This window comes from Odontesthes bonariensis, chromosome 2, assembly GCF_027942865.1.
Source record: "Odontesthes bonariensis isolate fOdoBon6 chromosome 2, fOdoBon6.hap1, whole genome shotgun sequence".
NCBI lineage: Eukaryota > Metazoa > Chordata > Actinopteri > Atheriniformes > Atherinopsidae > Odontesthes > Odontesthes bonariensis.
The window spans coordinates 16,308,183-16,328,315 of record NC_134507.1 but is presented as its reverse complement, the minus strand read 5'-3'; positions in this window follow the sequence as shown (position 1 = coordinate 16,328,315).

The following is a 20,133-nucleotide window of genomic DNA, read 5'->3' as shown; positions in this document are numbered from 1 at the left end:
CTTTGGTGTGTCTGCGTTTTTCTTATTGTCCTTAATGCTTTCAGTATCTTCTTGATGTGTTTACATCTTGGGAGTGACAGGCATCCTCTCATGATCTTCAGCCCACAGGGACCAGCAGTGTTTATTTAGTAGCTCTTACAGACCACATTATAAACCCTCCACTTATATTCAGGTCTTGCCACAGGCGAGTGGTATTGGAGTCATCTAATTAAATACAGCGCTGGCTGTCCTCTGCTACCTACCTCCCCTTAGGCCAACATGGATTGGGCAGCTTTGTGCAATATGCTAAAACATATGGGGCTCTGACACTGCAGCCACTTCAGATAATTATGATTATTATACTGTTTATTTTATTTTAATATGTTTTATTATTCCATCTGTGGGCAATGATGTAACCCTCCCTCCCTTCTCTCTATTCATTTTTTTCTTTCTCTGTGGGGGAGCTTTTGTCTGATAAGTTGTCACATTAAGATCTAAGTTTTGCGTGATCGCTGGGCTTTTCTTTCGATCTCTTTATGGCCAGACCCTCTAATAGCTGTCCTGCGGCAGCGCCCGAGGGAATCATGTTACAAATAAACAGGCTGACACAGTCATTTACTCAAATCATCCCTACACAATTCACAATCCTCCCCTGGTGATGATCCTTCGAACAACAATTATTTCAAATGTCAAAGATCCAAGCCTTTGGGGCATAGACAAATGAACATTAAAAATCTATTACCAAACACGTTAAAATATATATGTAGTTTTTCTTTATTTCCCTAACAAATGACTGCAATAAGCAATGTCGCTGTAGCCAAATTTAGAAGGCTTTTTTTTTCAAAGCAAATATGACATAAAACTTCCTAACACATGTCAATTATTGCTAGACTTAACTCAGTTTATTATGAGAGAATGAGACCATAAGTCACTGCTGTAGAGGTTTGTGTTTGAGTTTCTCCTCCTTCTTTCCTTTCGTTTCACGTGACTGAGACCAACGGGTGGCCTCTGATTTGTTGTCACACAGACTTGTTCTACATGACCTCTCGTAACCCCATCTCATCTCTCTGAGGACTCCCAGGAACCTTTGCTCGACCCTGCAGATGAGATGAAGATATCCCTGCCTGGAAAATCCCGAGAAGACGATGGTTTTTGAGTAATATCAATAGTCAGACTTTGACCTTTCTGAATCTTTGATCCTCGCAGATAATGAGAGAAATTTTTAAATGAACAGAAATATTTCTAAAAAGAGTTGCCTCTGCGGAGCTATTTGGTTCAGCTGCTTCCTGTTTTGCTGTCTTTTAAGTGAATTGTCCTGCTAAGATATATAAGCCTAATATGAAAATATTGCTTGCAGTGTCAATCTATTCCGTGTGATTGCCCCTCATGATGGGCACGAAATCCATCCAGGGATAATGGCATCCATCTTCCCTCTTATATTGCATGTATTTGTTACCTTTGGCCCAGTAGCAATAAATCCAATTTAGTCTCCTGGACGTGGACCACTGACCACTACGAACTGGTCAAGGAGAATAGATACAGTTCATTTCACATCAACGCCTGTCATGATTATGGAGAGATTAAATGCCCTTGTATTCTGTATTGCTGGGACATTCAATTCCCAATTTCAGATATTTACGTATCTATAAATAAAAAGGTTTCTTGATCAGCTTAAACTTTTGTTGGGCCTGGAATTTTTTTTTTCCATCCACGTGAAATGTAACTACAAACTCCTAACTGGACTGTGACACTATGTATGTTAATCAGTTAACTATTCCCCTCACTATGGGAACAAAACCCCACACAGACCATTTTCTCCTTGGAACAACATTTTCTTGTACGTGTGTTTTGTACGTGTGTTACCGTGTTTGTCAAAACTAGTGATATCACTATTTATCCATCGCTTGCCCTCTCACTTTGGCAACACAATAGTCCTCAAAGATAAATCTTCAACATTATGTTCTTGTCTTTTGTTTCCTTTCAGTTTATATTTCTTTTGTTAATCATATCAAAAAGTTTAGCACATCACAAATTCTGGCATTATAAAATCATAATTGTACAAACAATTTTAAGGATGGAGCTGGGCATGGACATGACCTAAACTTATAGAATTTAATTGACTTTTGGAGTCTTAAGTGGTATAAAAGAAAAATGTCTACACATTAATTAATATGTAAGATAGACGTAACTTCTGGGACATCACATCGGTTTGGCGTTTCTGCCGTCTTGGTATCTTCGTGCTGTACATCGTATGCGAGACTTGGATCCGACTTAAAACCCACAGAAACGACATATTGGGCATCCATGCAGTATGTTAGCTATGAAGGACTATAGTTTTAAATGGAACATCATGCTGTATTGGTCTTAAAAAATACTTACAACTGGTAACTGTGAGCATCACGTTATTAGGAAACTATTTACTCGGATACAGAACCAGTGTAAAGTTGTTTTTTTGTTGTTGCTTTTTATACTATTGAAACTCTGCACTCAGAGGAGCCATCCCTTGCTGACCGTTTAAGGCACTTATGTTTTGGCTTCAATTTTTTTGTGTATGGTTGCTTTTTATATAGCTAACATGTCTCCTGAAAAACCCTTGGTTCCATTGGATCCGACAAAAAAAGCATTGGGCGCAGAAATTAGATGTCACGCAATTTGATATAAGACTTTCTGCATAGGACACATCTGTGGTTCCTTGCTCTGCATCACATTCTCATTCGCAACTCTTCACATTCTGCAACTTAGTCAAGAGCTCCACACACCAGTTTTCAATGGCGTACAACGGGGAGCAGCTGTACAGCTTCACATTGCCAGTAATCCTTGTGTGGTGTGAAGTTACGCCAAAAATAAATGGCGGGGAAAGTGTAACTTTTTTGCTGAATTATCAACGCACCTGATATTAGCCATTTTCACACATAAACTTCAGAGATTTCAAGAGAAAGTGCAAAAAGTTGCTGCTGCACATGTACTTCACAGCAGCAGACTTTCTGCTGAAGATGCATTCTCAAGGCTCAAGTACAAATGAGGAGATGCAGGTGCTGTATCAGTACTGAACGTTATCTGCACGTATCCACAATAGAATGGGGCATGTGGAAAGCAACATACAGATCAGGAGAAGAGAGAATGAAGATGCAACTCTTACCAACTTGCACAAACCTCACTCACATACAGACAGTAAATGCTCTGGAATACGTCCTACTACATTTGAGGCATCATATCACCTGCTGATATTCAGGAGACTTTACTGAGGGGCTGGGTGGAGAATCTCTGCATTAAGTCTGGACCAAATGGTGTGGACATTTGCTTTCTCACATGACACTGTTTCGGAACATCTCAATAGCGTTTAGGGAGACCAGAGCATGTGTAAAAATGGCTTGTTAGGAGGTCAGAGGGGAAGAGGGGCGTAGACACATGATTTCAAAGCATTTGACGATTTGTGTTCAACCCTCTGTGTGAAAAACTGACACAGCAAGAGTCTGACCAAATGTCAGCATGTGATGGGTTGGCTGTGGGAATGGGTTGCGCCCTGAAGTGCAACATGGTATTACGTTAGGGAATTGGTCCGTTTTAGCTGGTTACCATGTTAATGTCAGTACATTCTGCAGCAACTCTGTGACATAACATGATAGCTGTTCTTTGCTGATCATTTTTAAAGTCAGTGCTGTTTATGCAGTTGTATGGAAAATACAGAGATAGGTACTTGAATTCAGTTTTAGTCAAGTGTTGTAGTATTACACAGTGAACTCAAAGTGTAATTAACTTTGATCGTCTCAACTCCTGTGAGCATTGAAGGCTCTCAAGTCATTGATTCCAGCATACCACAACCATCCCCATGGGAGCTCTTAAGTGGAGCAGATGGTAGACAAATAGAGTATAAGGAAAAAAAATTAAGGACTACAAAATTTTCATCAATTATCTGGGCTAATGTATAAATATGAGGAAAAAAAATGTGATTTGTAATGTTTTGACAGGATCATCAATATATTAATAACAGCAATGCAAGACATCAATCTTAATTTTCTACTTTAAAAATTGCTCCTCTGCAACCTGATGGGGAAGCCTTCATGTATCTTTTAATCACTACTGTCACAACCTTCATGTTGGACCTCCAGTAGATTCCATAATAGCGAGCAATGGGCTAGTCACTGTCCCGCATTAACATGTTAATGTACACAGACTAAACAGCCAAATTTCATCTCTTCCTCACATCATCTGATGGGATTGGCTCTAAAGGATTCCAGTGTAAAACGCTGGTTGTTCACTTCATGGAGGATATCAGTCAGGCACAAAACAGCAGACTATACGAAGGTCTTTTTTAAAGAAAATGCCTCACTTTTATGTTGTGCCTGCACAGTTAATATTTCAGCCATGTTTTTTAGTAATTTGTTCTACATGTGTCTGATATGCATCTTTTTTAAATCAATCTAACAGCCTATAGGCAGGATATTGACTTATGTTTTACTTAGGATATGTGCCCATAATGCAGATAATAATGCAATTTTTTATGCCTCAAGCCTATTTTGTTCTTCCTCTACAGCTGATTTGCTAAAACACTGCTAATATGCTCAAACATGATTACCGAACAGGTACAAACACCAAAATACCAACACTTAAAACAATAACAAATATTGCAGAACATAACTGAAAATGACACAGGTGTGTTACAAGTAGGTGTGGGTAAGGACATGTCAACATGCCAGTGTATAGAATATGAAGTAAATTGATATTCCTACCTTAATTTTCAACTTTTAATTTGACTTTGTCTTAATATCTATTTACTTTGCCATATCAAAATCAAAATCAAATCAAATTTATTCATGTAGCACATTTCATGTACAAACAGTTCAAAGTGCTTTACATAAATAAAAGCATTGCAGCAGGGAGTGCAAAAAGCATTAAAAATACATAAAAGAATATACAAAAAAAAAACAAATAAAATCATTTAAATGAATTTAAAAACAGGCAACATAGATAAGTTAAAAGATATTTCATGCATAGACACATGAGAACAGAAATGTCTTTAACCTGGATTTAAAAATGTCTACATTTGGTGAAAGTTTAATCTCCACTGGCAGTTTGTTCCACTTGTTAGCAGCATAACAGCTTAATGCTGCTTCTCCATGTTTAGTCTGGACTCTGGACTGGACCAGCTGACCTGAGTCCTTGGATCTAAGAGCTCTGCTGGGTTTATATTCTCTGAACATATCACAGATGTATTTTGGGCCTAAACCGTTCTGGGATTTGTAAACCATCAGCAGGCTTTTAAAATCTATTCTGTAACTGACTGGAAGCCAGTGTAAAGATGTTAAAACTGGTGTGATGTGTTCAGATCTCTTAGTCCGGGTTAAAACTCTAGCAGCAGCGTTCTGGATGAGCTGCAGATGTTTAATGCTCTTTTTGGGAAGTCCAGTTAAAAGTGTGTTACAGTAATCGAGTCTACTGGAGATAAATGCATGGATGAGTTTCTCCTGGTCTTTTCGGGAGAGGAAACCTTTACCATATAATCTATTTATTTTTTATTGGCTTGATTAATTATTATTAATTCACTCTTATACTTTAATTCTGTGTGTTTCTGAGGTGTGTGTGTGCGTGTGTGTGAGGCGGTGTGAGGGGGTTGTTGTCATATTAACTATTTGCTTTATTTGAGTAGCATTTCTTGGTATATTGATATATTTGTCAAGTCATTTAAATCATTCTTTTAAAATAATTTTTTGTATACAATTGCAAAGGCAACAGGTAGCCATTAACAGCCAAAAATATGTCCAAAATGCCTAAAGCCAAGAAGTTCCAAGTCTAACTGCCTTTCCAACAGCGCAATGTGCAATAGATACATTCATGGAGGGAACAGGTTAAAGGTCTCACAGTTTCTTGTGTTGCATGGGATGCTTGTAAAAGGAATAAATCAAGTAACAAATAAATAACAGAATAACTGGAAATGATGCTGCTTTTTTGCTCCACGTCGAGCCAGCACTGTTTGTCCCTGGCCCTCTTGAGTGAGTAGACAGCTACTGAAACCCTGATGATGATTATAATGACATCTTTTCCTTTCCAACTTCAGTGAAAAAATAATTTGCAAACAGGCAAGCTGATCATCCAAGGTGACAAAACAAAATAAAACAAAACTGTTGCTGATGAGGACGATGATAGTAACGATGATCATCAGGTCAGACTCTAGGTATCTCGGCTGTCAGTTCAGACACCATTAAGGCACTGGTACAGTTTTAAGAGCATTGATTTAGCACCAGTAATTGGAAAACCATACACTATACTCAACCCTGGCTACTGCTTGACAAGTACAGTTTAATGAAATATTCCTGTTATGCTCAAACACAAGTGCTGCACAGTTAACTTAATTGTTTCAGATTAAAGAATAATGTTGCTGATTTTATTTATTTGGATCCAAAACCAATATTCAATCGATGCCATTCATTGTGTTGTTGGTTGTTTTTTCTACTTGTTTTGTGTTAATCACACACATTGATATTTCACGCACTGAGACAGAAGTGAAGGGAAGAAACAATACAATGTTGAAATAATATGAAACAATTACTGATGAAAATTAAGCAGAACCCAAGAAACAGAAAGAGGCTGTAAAGAAGAATAAACAGAAAAACTGATAACAGGCAAGCTCCAAGTCTGACTCCAAAAGTTTTTATTTTTATGCCTTTATTATATATAGGACAGCGAAGAGAGACAGGAAGCAAGGAGCAGAGAGAGGAACACGCAGCAAAGGGCCGTCCGATGTGGGATTCGAACCGGGACCAGCTGCACAAGGACTATAGCCTCTGTACATGGGGTGTCTGCTGTACCCACTACGCCACAGACCGCCCCCAAAAGTTATTTTTAAGATTTGAACTTCCACTGTTGTGTTCCTTCTGAGTCCTAATTAATAAATTAAGACTTCTTTGATTAAATTGCTCCTGGTGCAAATGTAATATTTAACAGTTCTCTTGACAGTGATATATTCTGTATAGATTATCCTCAGTGATTTTGACTTGCTAATTAATCAACATTATTTATGATGATAAAAGAGGAGGAGAAAAACTTTCTGATGAACAGACTGCCTCAGCAATCATGATGCACTCTGCGAAGGAAACTTCTAAAAGCTTAGTCATTTATCTTCATGTTTAACTGACTTTTTCATGAGAAAATTAAAATATGGTAAATGTGATCAGTGCGCTATTAGGCCATTTCTTTTCAGCAAGCTGGGAGATCTCTATATAATATTCAAACACAGTATTGCCAGAAAATGTGTAATAGACATGCTTTTCCATGTGTCACAATCCGTGTTTTTAGATTGTGACTTGGCATATCGTCCCTTGGTAGTTTTTTGCAATCAGGCAACATTCATGTGATTTAAAAGGATTAAGGTCTATGAAAAGTAATAATTGTAATAAGGGAAAGGTGTGAGCGATAAGCATGTAGGCCTTTTTAACTGTCTAACCCTGTACTTTGTACTTTAATCCTAATAATTTGCAAGCGAGATCTCAGCAGAAAAGAGAGGGAAGTGGAAAGGCACAATGACTGTGGAAAACATGCAAGACCAGTCTCAAGCTAGTAATCTCATGCATGAATGTCTATAAATTACCATGTTTCACCATCCTATGCCTTTTCCTTAAATGCGTTTGTGGCCGAATAAACACTTACGAGACATGGAAAGTGAATGCCATGATGTAGGAACACGTATGGATCATGAAAACGTTGACGTGCGGATGATGCAAATCCTAAGCTGCATCTGTGTAAGGAACAGAGTAGGAACAGTTTCTTAGTGTTTATTGTGAAACTGCAATGTTTAGTCAAGCTTATTTGTGTTGTACATTTCATATGCCAGGCCCAAACTAAATGTGCTTAGAAAAAGATACAAACAATAAGTATGGATCATAACACATAAAGCATAAATAAGCAAATAAAACATAAATAAAAGTTAACTGTACAAAACACATAAGATGAAATATTTAATGCAAAAGGCAAGATTTTTTTGCGAGCAAAGATAAGATTTTAGTCCTTTAGTCTTTTAAAGCAAGACAATGTTGTAGCAGACCTGGGTATTTATTGCACTGCATGTCTATTAATGGCTGAAGGCACCATGAACTGATTTAGAAATTTTTATTTGTAAGGTGAAGAGTCATGTATAATCTTTAGAGTCTGTCTGAAGTGTATTCAGGAAGTGTTAGAATAAAAAGGAGCGAGCCGATCTCTTTAGTCCTGTGGATCTGTTTTAATGTTCTGACATGAGGGTCTGTTCCTTTTTTATAAAGGGTCATGTTTATTTGAAGCTGCTCTACTTTAGAGCATCAAAATTTACGGAGACAAAATGAGTTTGACATTAATCAAAAAATGATCCCAACTCAAGTGCATTTCATGGATATTTTACAAAGATTTTAGACACATATCGAGGCCTACATTGATGGCTCAGTTGTTATGTAGCATGAAAATACTGCATTCAGGATAAAATGTATATTAGATCCTTAAAGATATGTTCAAACTTTTTGCAAGTCATTAAAATAATTTGATTAGCTCTTATTGTTGTTGCAAAACACATCTTAACTACATGTTAACTATCTCAAGTACTTTTCTGTTATTAACTGTCAACTACATCTAAATTCATAACCACTTGGTTATGATACACGGATAAAGTAAAAAGGCTTTGGGGCACTTGTTTTCTCCACATGTCTCCGTATTCTTTATGGCCTTCTTCTTAAGTCCCAAATTAATCTTTTGAAACCTGCTGATCTTTAATTATGCCAACACGACAAGGGCTTATCTATGATTTTAAGTTGTTTTCCACGAAATAAAGAAATATGCACACCCACTCCCCAAGGCTTCCAGGCTTACCCCTGCCTGGTGTATCTTTTCAGCATTTTGTCTTTATTCATTAGCATTTTTATGCAAGGTTAGTTGTGAGGGGCTTCTATTACTGTCGTGAATACATTAGGAAAATCATTAATCACTTTTGGAGTAATACAAAGTGAATCAGCGACACACCTGTTCTGCCCGCCAGGAGCCATGTTACTTATCACTCACACTGGGCCGAATAAGGACGTGATGCTGAGGCAGCACTCCGCCCTCTTCCATAAGATGAATACAATTTGAAAATAAATAATTAAAACTTACACGTTTGTAATGGATTTGTAATGTTTTGTTTAATTTCAATGAAGTGCTGCATCATGCCAGATGATATCAGTTAAATCTCTCAGTAAATAAGCATTTATTGCACACAAAATGATCATTTTTGCTGATATCCATGACATGAAATTTCTCTCATCTGTTGTATGCCACTACGCTCCTAAGTTAACCTGTGACTAAATATAACCTAACTAGTGTTGAAGCTATTGCAGAACAACTAAAGCATAAATCACATGCTCTTAAAATGCACTTAGACCAAAGAGGGGCTTAATTTCCAAACATCATGAGAAAAAATGGTAGGACTTAGTCGACCATCAAAGGAGTAAGCAAATAAACAGACGGTATAATGTAATAGTTATAGTGCTGCTCCTGAAGTTGATGTTCCACCTACCTTTTCTGTTTTTGTGAAAGGAACATTAATCTGACGCACCAGTGGAGCTCTTTCTAATGTAAAAATATGCAGCTTTTTTTCCCGCTTCTGCAAGGAAGAGGCTTCTATCACACTAATGATAATAAATGGCAACTAATGGGATGACCCAACATAACAAATGGTAAGTTTTAAAGGTATAGAGGCCACATTAAATCTGCACTCACATCCTCAAGTCAGAGCTAAACAGAAAAGATTGATCGTGTTTATGAGTCAAGTTTGAAATATGATTGTTCACGTGCATGATATATTGTATATTTGCATTTTATGGACAGTAATTAAACTATTGGGATTTATAATATGGCTATAACTTGATTCTCTCCAGTCCATGATAAGAGTTGATCAAACCTATTCTCATTTTGACAGCCTAATATAAGTTTGTTTCGTTATGACGCCTTGAACTCAGAAATCACTAAGTAAAATATCTATTGAAACTCTGTAATTAACACCTCGTTTCCTTGTATGTTTGTTCATATGTGAGTTAACTAAAAGTCCTTTGATTCTAATAAGTAAGATTTTTGACCCGGGACTCAAACTGCAGTGTTTTGAGCAGTATGAGACGGATTTGCATGCTTTTACCACTGGTTCAGTTCCTTTTAGAGTTTTATTCAATCTACATTAGAAAAAGAAATAGTAAAAATACTCCACAATTAAAACACTTAAAGTGCACAAAAACTTATGTGCTGTGTTTCCTCTAAATGGTGACACTGAGAAGTTTGTCTATGTGACTTTCAGGTCTTTGTGGATTTGGCATTGAATTGAACTACATTTGTCTTAATGATCGTGCTCCTTGAGCTGATTTTTGTTTCACAATAATCAATATCAAAGTCGCCAGTGGCAGAAATGCCCAAGAAAGGGGGGAGTCAATGTGCAGACATTCTTTCTTTGCGTCGGCCTTGTCAGTATAACAATGCTTTTAGAGTTTGGCCCTGAGCATCTAAACGCTCTCTCAATCACTCCTGAAATCCTAGCAGACCCCACTTGACTGCTATTGTAACTTAGATACAGTCTCAATTTGTATGATGTCTCTCGGCAGACATGGGGGGGGGGAATAAATGGATTGGTCTTTCGTCCCACTCCAGCAGTTAGAGCACATCTGTGTTGAGTTGGGACTTAAAAACAAGGTCTGCATGCTGCTAAAGGATTAAATAGTTTTAATGCATGTATGTTTTCATATTAACCTTTTCACCTATAACAGCTTTCATGGTTGTCTGTCTATGCAACCAGCTGATAAATATGAGCTTTCTGGATAATTTGTGAAAATATTATAACGCAAAAACACAAATGGGAAAAAAAAACCAAGCAAAAAAAAATCTAAATCAGTTGAGGTGGTGAATGTGTTAAAGGTTAAAGTGTGAAAAGAAGACAAAGAATAGAGAGGAGGTAAACTGCAATATGCAATAAACCATCATCTAATTGGTTCTGTATAAGTAAATCAGTCTAGACTACTTATTCTGCTTTATGTCCCTACATTTCTACAACATACAATCACACAACAAAAGCTAATTATTCTATATTATATATCTACAAAGTTTGGCCAAAACACTGGCTTGCAGCATCTTACAGTGGAGTAAATTTAACAACATTCAAACAGTTAATCTGTTCATTTCTGGAGCTTAATATGCAAAGTACGTGGTTCTCACAGTGAAATTCAGATACATTTGACTACTTTACTATTCTAATCAGACTTACTCAGACTGTGGTCTACTGAAGCGAAGGTGTGAGAAGCGTGCGGCCCCGTTTGGCCCCTCAGTGACCAGAGAGGAGGTGATAAATGACTGCAACACTCATCCCTGTCAGTACTGGGAGGGGGGAAGAAGCAGCCCTCCTACCATGAGCTACATCATCCTAACAACATTATTCTTTTCATGCGGCTTGTCGATAGAATCCCTGTGTGATTGGCATGGGGATCCGCTCAGGTTAATTGGAAGCCTGAACTGTGTAACGGCACGGGAAGCTGAGCAGACATTGTCCCCCTTGTAATAACACAGGAGCCCTGTGTGTCTCTGTATCGATTACATCTGAGTTTCAAGGCATCCGTATGGGAATGAAATATCAGAGGACAGGTTATGGATGTTGCCATCAGTGCCACCGAAGGAACGGAGATGGGAAACTTGCATCAAAGTAAAACTATTTAATAAAACCCCCAAAAGAAAACATTACTATAGCTTATTCTATCAATAGCCCCTATTTTTCCCATCTAAAACATCACTGATGGTTTTCTATTCAGCACAGCACAGTGTACTAGAAGTACAATATAGTTTAAAGTTAATGAAAAAGATTTGTTTTATTCAACAGAGCTTCTTGCACCTGTTATGTGACAGGTGTATTTGCCCTCATGTCCAAGCTCCATGGGCACAGAAACATTTTGTCTGACCCCCACTCTTTAGTCTCCCTTTGATCAAGAGCCCATAGCTTGCATTAGATGGCAGATATACGATACTCCATATAGGAGGTAACCTAACACACAGCTCCTGACTTGGAAGCATGGCTCCCAGTCCTATGGAGCAGGCCACCCTGGGCAGACACAAGATTAAGAACAGTGACTGACAGTACAGATATGCAAGAGAGCCGAGTAAAAGAGCTTTTATTTGCTTTTATCAAAGTTTCAAGGAGAGGAAGCACTTTAAAACGGAAAAAAAGATCGTTTGTAATTTGCCGACAGCTTTGTTGCATTACGCTACTATAAAACAACCTGCCAAGTCTGTACAGTGTTCATATCTTACCAAAGTCACATTCTTATTATCATCTCTATCATTCCAGGTGGCACCTCGATGCATTATTTAGTGACCAAGGTTTTAAAGGGTTTGATGCCATAACTCAGAAATTTTTCTTATTAATTTCAAAATTAATTACAAACACAAAGTGACATTTTACAAGAAATGTTTAGCATAGCATGAATTATCGCTGCTGTAAATTGGATGCAAGCGACGGAGTGCAAAGCCTTGACTTGAGCTCTTTGTGATTAATAAAAGAAGCTTTCACTTCTGTTTTAAAACCAGCCATGATGAACGATTCAAAGGGATGAAACAAAACTCCTCCTCTGGCTGAAGGACAAGCTATTTTAAGGGTGGATGTACATTTAAAAGATGTATTAGATTAAGAGGAATCAGGGCTATCATTTATTGTATTTGTTGTTCCGTCAGACAGTTCAGTGACTAACAGCCAATGAAGGACATAACTTAAGATGGAGGTCACGCATTTATTCAGCAGATTGCAATTTCTGCCTTTTAATATGCTAAATAAGTCAGTGTGTGTCAGTAAGTTTTCTTTTCTTTTGCTGATGATCACATTACTGTCTGACATTTTGTCATAGATATAATGCCTGCATTAGCAACTGCACAGGCAGGCAATGACTTGGACACCCTCACTCTGTTCTGCAGAACACAAACAGGAGGTCCAGCTTTGTCTCCTGTGGTGCAGAGGATCTGGATTCTACATGAGTGACTGAGACACAGCATCCTCCATCCTGCTTCTCATAGCCCCCTCACGGAGCCCCACAAGGCCCACCACGTGGCTCTCAGTTCCGAGGTCCAGATTGTGCCATTGGGCTGGTACTGGACTGGAAGTGGGCGATGGAGCTCCAATCCATCTCCCGCAGGAGCCCGGTGACGGGAGCATCGGTTGCCCACTCCTCGGCTCTGAGCACAGTCACAAAGATGGATTGGTTGGCCAACTCACCAAAGGAGGCAAAGCATGCCGTTAAGAGCCTGTGCATCACTTGGCTGCTCATATGCAAAGTTTGATGAAAGAGCTTTTTCTGGGAGCGATGAATTAGGACTCCACTGTGAAATTAGATTCCTGGTGAAAACCTTGCAAGGTTTAGAAGTAGCATTGTTTCTTTGCCGCCATCTATTCCTACAGTAACTATAGATTAAAATAAAATTAGGCTAGGAATCGAATGATAAATGATAAGGACTGATATCACAAACGACTCCCATGAAAAAGTTAACATTTCAAATGCTCGTAACATTAATAATATTGATGTTTAACATGTGCATTATTCCAAAGAACAGGACTATATTGACATATGAGGTGCAAGTGATGATTACCGGGAACACACTATTAATTGTGTCAACTAATAAGTAGCTAACAGTTGTCTGCCACTGTTGAGCTAGCAGCTTGTTCGGGGTAGGATACAATAGAGGGCAAACACAAATAAGTAGAGAGAATGTGAAATATTTGCCTCTGATGAAATAAATCTTGTGGAAAAATTGTCTCATCTTCAGAAAGACTCCAAATTGGGCGGCACTTTAACCTGATACACTAAGGATCCCGCCTCCTCCTCTCTCTGACCCAATGCAACAACGGCAGCATGAACACTGACAAATTTGACAAAGGGAATTTGCTCAAAAAAACACAGCCTCTATTTGGTCAGCCGAGCGGCAAATATGTTGGATGATATGGTTTATTAGGCAATCCATTTCTCCACAATAGTGGGGCCATCTGCAAAGGTTAGCGTGCATAAGGTTCGTATGGCAAATTCTATCTAATCTGCCTTCGAAGGGCCGCCGCAAAAACTCAGTGGCAGATTTCTCATGTAGGTACGATTTGGAATGCAAATAGAATGGCTGATGAAAGAGGTGACCTTCTAAGTGCAGAGCAGCCGGGGCTTTGTGGAATATGCAGAGGCAGAATAGAAGAGAAAAGAATGAGTTACTGCCACTGCCACCTCAGCTGCATTGTAATATACGACTTTGCCTCAGATACAAGTGAACCTGGCCTCAAGAACATCTAGGTTAATCTCAGAGGATGGCACTTCATGTACTCAAAAAAAAAAAAAAAAAAAGAAATTGCTAGCCTGCAGAATTATTCTATAAGGCTTCCAATGTCAAACAAAATACCTCAAAAGGAATGTATTTCATTCTATGTGTTAAAGTATTTAACTAGAAACATTTTAGGTATTGTTTTAAAGTTTTGACATTTCAAACAGTCTTCACTTTTAAGTTACAGCAAATATTGCAGACTTCTCACTGGATTTTACCTTTGAGACATAGTTGACTGACATCAAGTTAGATTTATGTCGTCGTATTACATTTTGCGTAATAAATAGTAACATGTAGGAAACATTAAGTGGCCAATCCAGTTGATGGATGCTCTAACATGCTCAAAATCTACCTCAAAATGAAAATCGTAACAAGATTTTCCAGGATATAACAGTGAGACTATATGTCAATAGTGTGGTGTACTGACTCCTTTGTCATGGGTAGTGCAAATCTTGAACACATAGACAAATGGGTGAGGTGTACCATGGTCATTCAGCCGTGCATGTCTCATCTGTAGCCAGCTTTGGCAGAGTAGTCATCTTCATTCCCTTTGTCCTTACTGCAGTAGGTAATCTATCAGCCTCCAGACGTGCTGGAGAGTCCGGCTGGCCTACTCGCTCTCCCATTTGAATTGAGAACCCAGTTTCTTCTACACCCATGGTCCCAGTTAGACTGAGCTGCAATTGAGAGTGAGTGAGCTGTCCTTGATTCATATTACTGTCCCAGTATGATTGAGCTTCTTTAGTATCACCGGAGAATGGAGGGAAAATTGAGCACTTGACTTTGTGGGGCTGAAATCCCAGTATTGCGTGCATGCATCTTAACTTTTTTTTTCCTACATGGAACATGCTTGAGTTGCATTCTTTATATTTTGCTCAATGAAACAGAAGTAGGCATGAATAAGGTTTCATTTAGAAGTTTGCATAAACCACTTTTTGAAAATTTTCAAGTCGGTAATAAATAGGAACTACAGGGAACCTTTTTCTGAAACTCAAAGGAGCCATCAGTCCATATATCCATTACTGTTAACAAGCCCCAATGAAGAAATGAATCCCTGCATCCATATCTGTGGTTTATATGATGCATTCCATTAGCCTCAGAAGTCACCAGTCTACACTGGAAATAGTGTCACAACCGAGCTGACTACATTAACAACCTGGAGAGCCATGGGGGTTTTCTAACTGCCCAGTTTAGTTAGCAATACCAGTTAATAACAAAGCATTACATGGTATTTGCTGTACAAACACACTGTTAGTTTGTTCACAGCTGGAGGTTGGATTGTGCTGCCTTTGACTGCTTTTATGAGACAAAATAATGCACACACACACACACGTATATGTAAATACATATATGTATTTGTAAGTTTTTTTTTCAATCTATTATCATTATTTATCTTTAACAGCAAAGTTCCATCTTCATAAAAATGATGAAATACAGTATATAAATATATAATACTATCACTCTATATTTCACCACTTTTATGAAGACAGAAGCCATGTTAGAGTTTAATGTCAGATTTAGAGAAGCTCTTCAGACTTTCCACATTGGAAATTAAACATGGGTAGGAGTGCAACTTGAACATTTCTGCTGAAACTTCTCAGTTCAAATGGAGCACGTCATTAGTCCCAAGTCCATCATCCTTATTGATTAGAAATTAAAAAAATTCAATTGAAAAAAAAAAAGATGGGTTCAAAAAAACAAAAAAAGAACAATGACATCAATAATACAGATGTAATATGTGTATTATATGCTCTGGAGATTAAAAGTGTTACTGCAGCACATCAGGCAACACTAAGTTGAGTAAGCATATTGTTAATGATTAAATCTATAGAGATTTGACACAGGCTTGGGAACATGCCTGCAGTCAGTCCAATTTCAGCCAGTCCGCCCTCTTCTGCTGCTGTGGTGAGATTCATCACCAGACTGGTCTCTGTCATCAGATGGATATGGGACTTTAGCTGGGCCTCAATAGAAGGAGCCGATTATGATGCATGTTTATAGTTCCAGTAAATATTGACGTGGAAACAGTGAGAGAACAACCCCACGGCTCATAGCCCTTTCTTCTCACAGTAGCTGCTTCAGTGGTCAACTCTGTATCACAAGAAAACCACTATTTACAGACATTTTTGACAAATCCACACATGCAATGGTGTGTTGTCAGCCCCTCAAAACCTGCCTTGATTTACCTATTATTTTCCTGATGTGTGTGTGTGTGTGTTGGAGGCCAGCGGTTTATTTATGTTTATTTACTTAGAGGGAGAAGGGAAAGGCAATTTCCCCTGTCGCACAGTGCTAATACTGTCTTCTAACTGTCCTCTTTTATCTCCACAGAGTCACTCTTTTCCTGCACCTGTCCGTGGGAACTGTGAGGGTTAATGATGAAACACAAACATTGTTTGCTGCGCGAGGAAAAAAACCAAGGGGCTCTGTTAAGACTGTGAAGACGGTGCAGACAGAGTGGGGGAGTTAGAATGAAAAGAGAGGATGGGGGCTGGTGGGGGGTGAGGGGGTAGCTGGCTAATGATAGGTGTGTCTGTAAATTCTTCATCCTGCATAGACTGCAAGGGAAACGGCTTGGCAGGGCACTCAACCATGACTTTACAACTAATCCTGTTTGTAAGTTATTATTTATCTTCGGCAAAGTTTGTCAAACTCAGGCTTTGATTTTTCCCCCTGAGTTCCCTCTCATGGCCCGCTCCCGCACATGCTCCCCACATAATTTATGACTGCCTCTGGTCCTGATGACAGATTATTAAAAGTAGAATTAGTTTTTTGCTGGGGATTTTTCCTGTGGGAATTGGGAAGGCAGGGCTCTCAGAGGAAGGTCTCTGACGAGGTCTCCATTACTAATAGAGGTGGATTTTTTTCCTTCACTGTGTGATGGTGGAGTGAGAAGACTAATGATTGGAATTTACTGTGGCAGCCGTCACGTGGTCGGGAAGCAAGTATCAGAGGAGAGGAGAGGTTAAGTTCTTCCCTGTGGAGAGGTTTATTGGATTGTTTAGCACCAGAAGGATAATGTTTTTGTCATAGACTCTTAGTGCTTCTAGTGTTAGGATAGAGGGAGGCCAGAAGTAAATCCAATGTTTGTGTGAATGAGTGTGTGTGTGAAGTAAGATAAGAAATATGACTAGATCAGAGAGAAAAATTTGATATTTTGAGTTTGGGGACATAAGAGGAGAGAACAGGGAGGAGGAAACGATTGCTGTAGTTACTTGGTGTCATGTCAGATATTTACTTTGACTGCACCCAACAAATTGTTACAAACACCACTTTGTTCTCATTCTTTGAAGTTTCTGCCAACTCTCTGATCCTCCCTCATCAGCAACTCTTCTGCACCAACTTCACACTTTTCCTCCTTCTCTGCTGACACACAAAGGGGATGCAGGCTTTCCCTTTTCCCCTGTTCACCTGATGGCCGTTTGGAGCCTGTTCCCTCAGCGTGTGTCTGCAGCCTGGGAAGCAGAGGGGAGTCTCAGCACAGCTGAGAGGCTCGGCTTAATCTTATGCATCATTAAGCACTCAGCGGCACGCCGCAGCTCCTCATATACATCATCCACGCTTAATAAACATAATGATGACATAAGATGTAATTCCAGATGAATTTTCATTTTATAGGGAAATGGAGAATTCCTGTAGAAAGGAGGGCAAAAAGAAAAGAGGAACGAAAGAGGGAGAGAAAAAGTAAATTATCTGGGAAGTACAGAATAAATGATGTTTTTTCTCCACAAGATGGATTGTGGGGTTCTGGGGGCAGTTGAAGTTGGAGAGGAGTGTTGGAGGAAGGGAGGGTGAGAAAGGTGAGGGGGCAGATGGCTGCATTGGTGGTGGCCTGAGAGTAAAGGGGTGGCATTGGGGACAAGGGGCTGTGAGAGGGGGGGGGGGGCTATGGGGAGAAAAATGTTGGTCATTCCAAGTGTTTTAATCGCAGGGCTTGATGGACAGGCTGAGAGGACCTGAGGTGCGACCATCCATCATATGCAGGCTGGAATGGTTGTGTGAGGGGTAGAGTTTCAGAGAGGGATTTCGGGCTGTGGGGGGAAAATGGGATTCTGATGAAAGTGTGAGAGAAAGGCGGCTGTACACAGTAAAGGCCAATGAGGGCAAGAGGACAGAAGATTAGCACTGTGCTTCTGTAACACGTTGGGAACGGCAGGAGGAAAGGAGATTTTAAAAGCACTGCTGCCATGTGATGGCATCAGCATCCATGGTTTTATGTTCCTTTGGCTTTGGATTCTCAATAGCCTGTGACACGCATTCCTAACCTCATGCATGTTCCCAAAAATTTATGTCTCTCTTAACGTATAATCTTCCTCAACAAACACAGAAAGACCCTCGTTTCGTTTGTATGCTTGTGTGTAGGGTATGTTTTGTTTTGATGTGTTTTTGTCATATTCAACTTTGTAATGCAATAAGCGTGACCAGAGAGGGTCATGGGGAAGTTGGGAGACTGCCATGTTAAAAGTAAGGAATGGTCACCAGGGACCCACCACACACATACACATAAAAACACACTTCTGATGCACTTTTCCTGAACTCAGCCCTCACCCAGACATTTACTCCTGCAGACAGCCCAGACCAGACACACATCCAACAAACTAACAAGCCAACCAACCAGACTGAAAGAAAGAAAAACAACCTGGTAGGGAGGAGAAGATGAATCGTGAAGTAAGATTTGGAAATTATAATGTGGCTTACATTCCAATGAGTATATAGCATGTACCCCCCACTGTATCTTATCATGGACTTCTGGCACAGGTGAGATAAAAAGTTTTAGATTCAGTCTACAAATCACAGTGTAAATATGACTATTGAGGGGGTAGAAACCATAAGTTAAAACGCAATCCAAAGATTTACCATTAAATATTTGATTTGACTTTTCTTCCCCACTTGGAGATGAGAGACTATTTAGCTATGGGTAGCAGAGCCAGTTTTGTTGCAGGAAAGCAGCACCCCATGCATGCTTCCAGCTGGACCCTGTCCCAGACTGCCATGCCTGGTTAATGTGGTCGTTCTGTGCTGCCAGAATTAGAATTTGTGGTTTATGTTAAACAAACAAACACACAAACAAGACAACAATGACACAAATTGGCCTTGATTAAACATACTTAGCCTCCAAATCGATACAAAATTCAACAAAAGCTCACAAGTTATGAATTTTTGATATTATTCTCACTTATTCCCAGACGATGAATCCAGTTTTCAAGCATAGATTTTTTTTGATCTGCCAGAGATCAGATCTGTCGATTTAGCCATGAAGTTTTGACTGATGCGATACAGTTGGGGATGTTAATGGGGCCTCCCACCATTCGTCTGGTGGCCTGTGCTGCACAAAGGCATTTCTGGATTCAAACCTCAGCATGTTCAGAGCCAGTGGAGCGTGCCAAGCTGTATGCCAAGGTTAGATGGGTGCCAAGGGTGCCACTAAACGGAACCTCATCTTCTGCTCTATACTCTCTTCTCTCCCGACACAAAATGCTATAATTCAACAAAATGCAATGGACAGGATTGAATCACAAAGCACGCAAACTAAAAATAAAATCTATCAGTTCTATTTGCTATCATTATTATTAATTGGAATTTCTCCCAAACTCATGGCACCCATGCTATAGAAAGTTTAAAAATGCACACAGTGACTGACCTTGCCAACAGCAGATACCCACTTTGTCTGTTACTTTCTCCATCTTGTGATTCGTATGCACTTCTCCCTCCGTTTGTTTGTGTGAGAATAACTCATAGATAATGTCTTCATCAGTGATGTACTAACAGTGCTCTGTTTGCATTGACTTACAGGCCACACTCCCTCTCTCCCACCCACACGCAGCTCCGGTCTGCTCC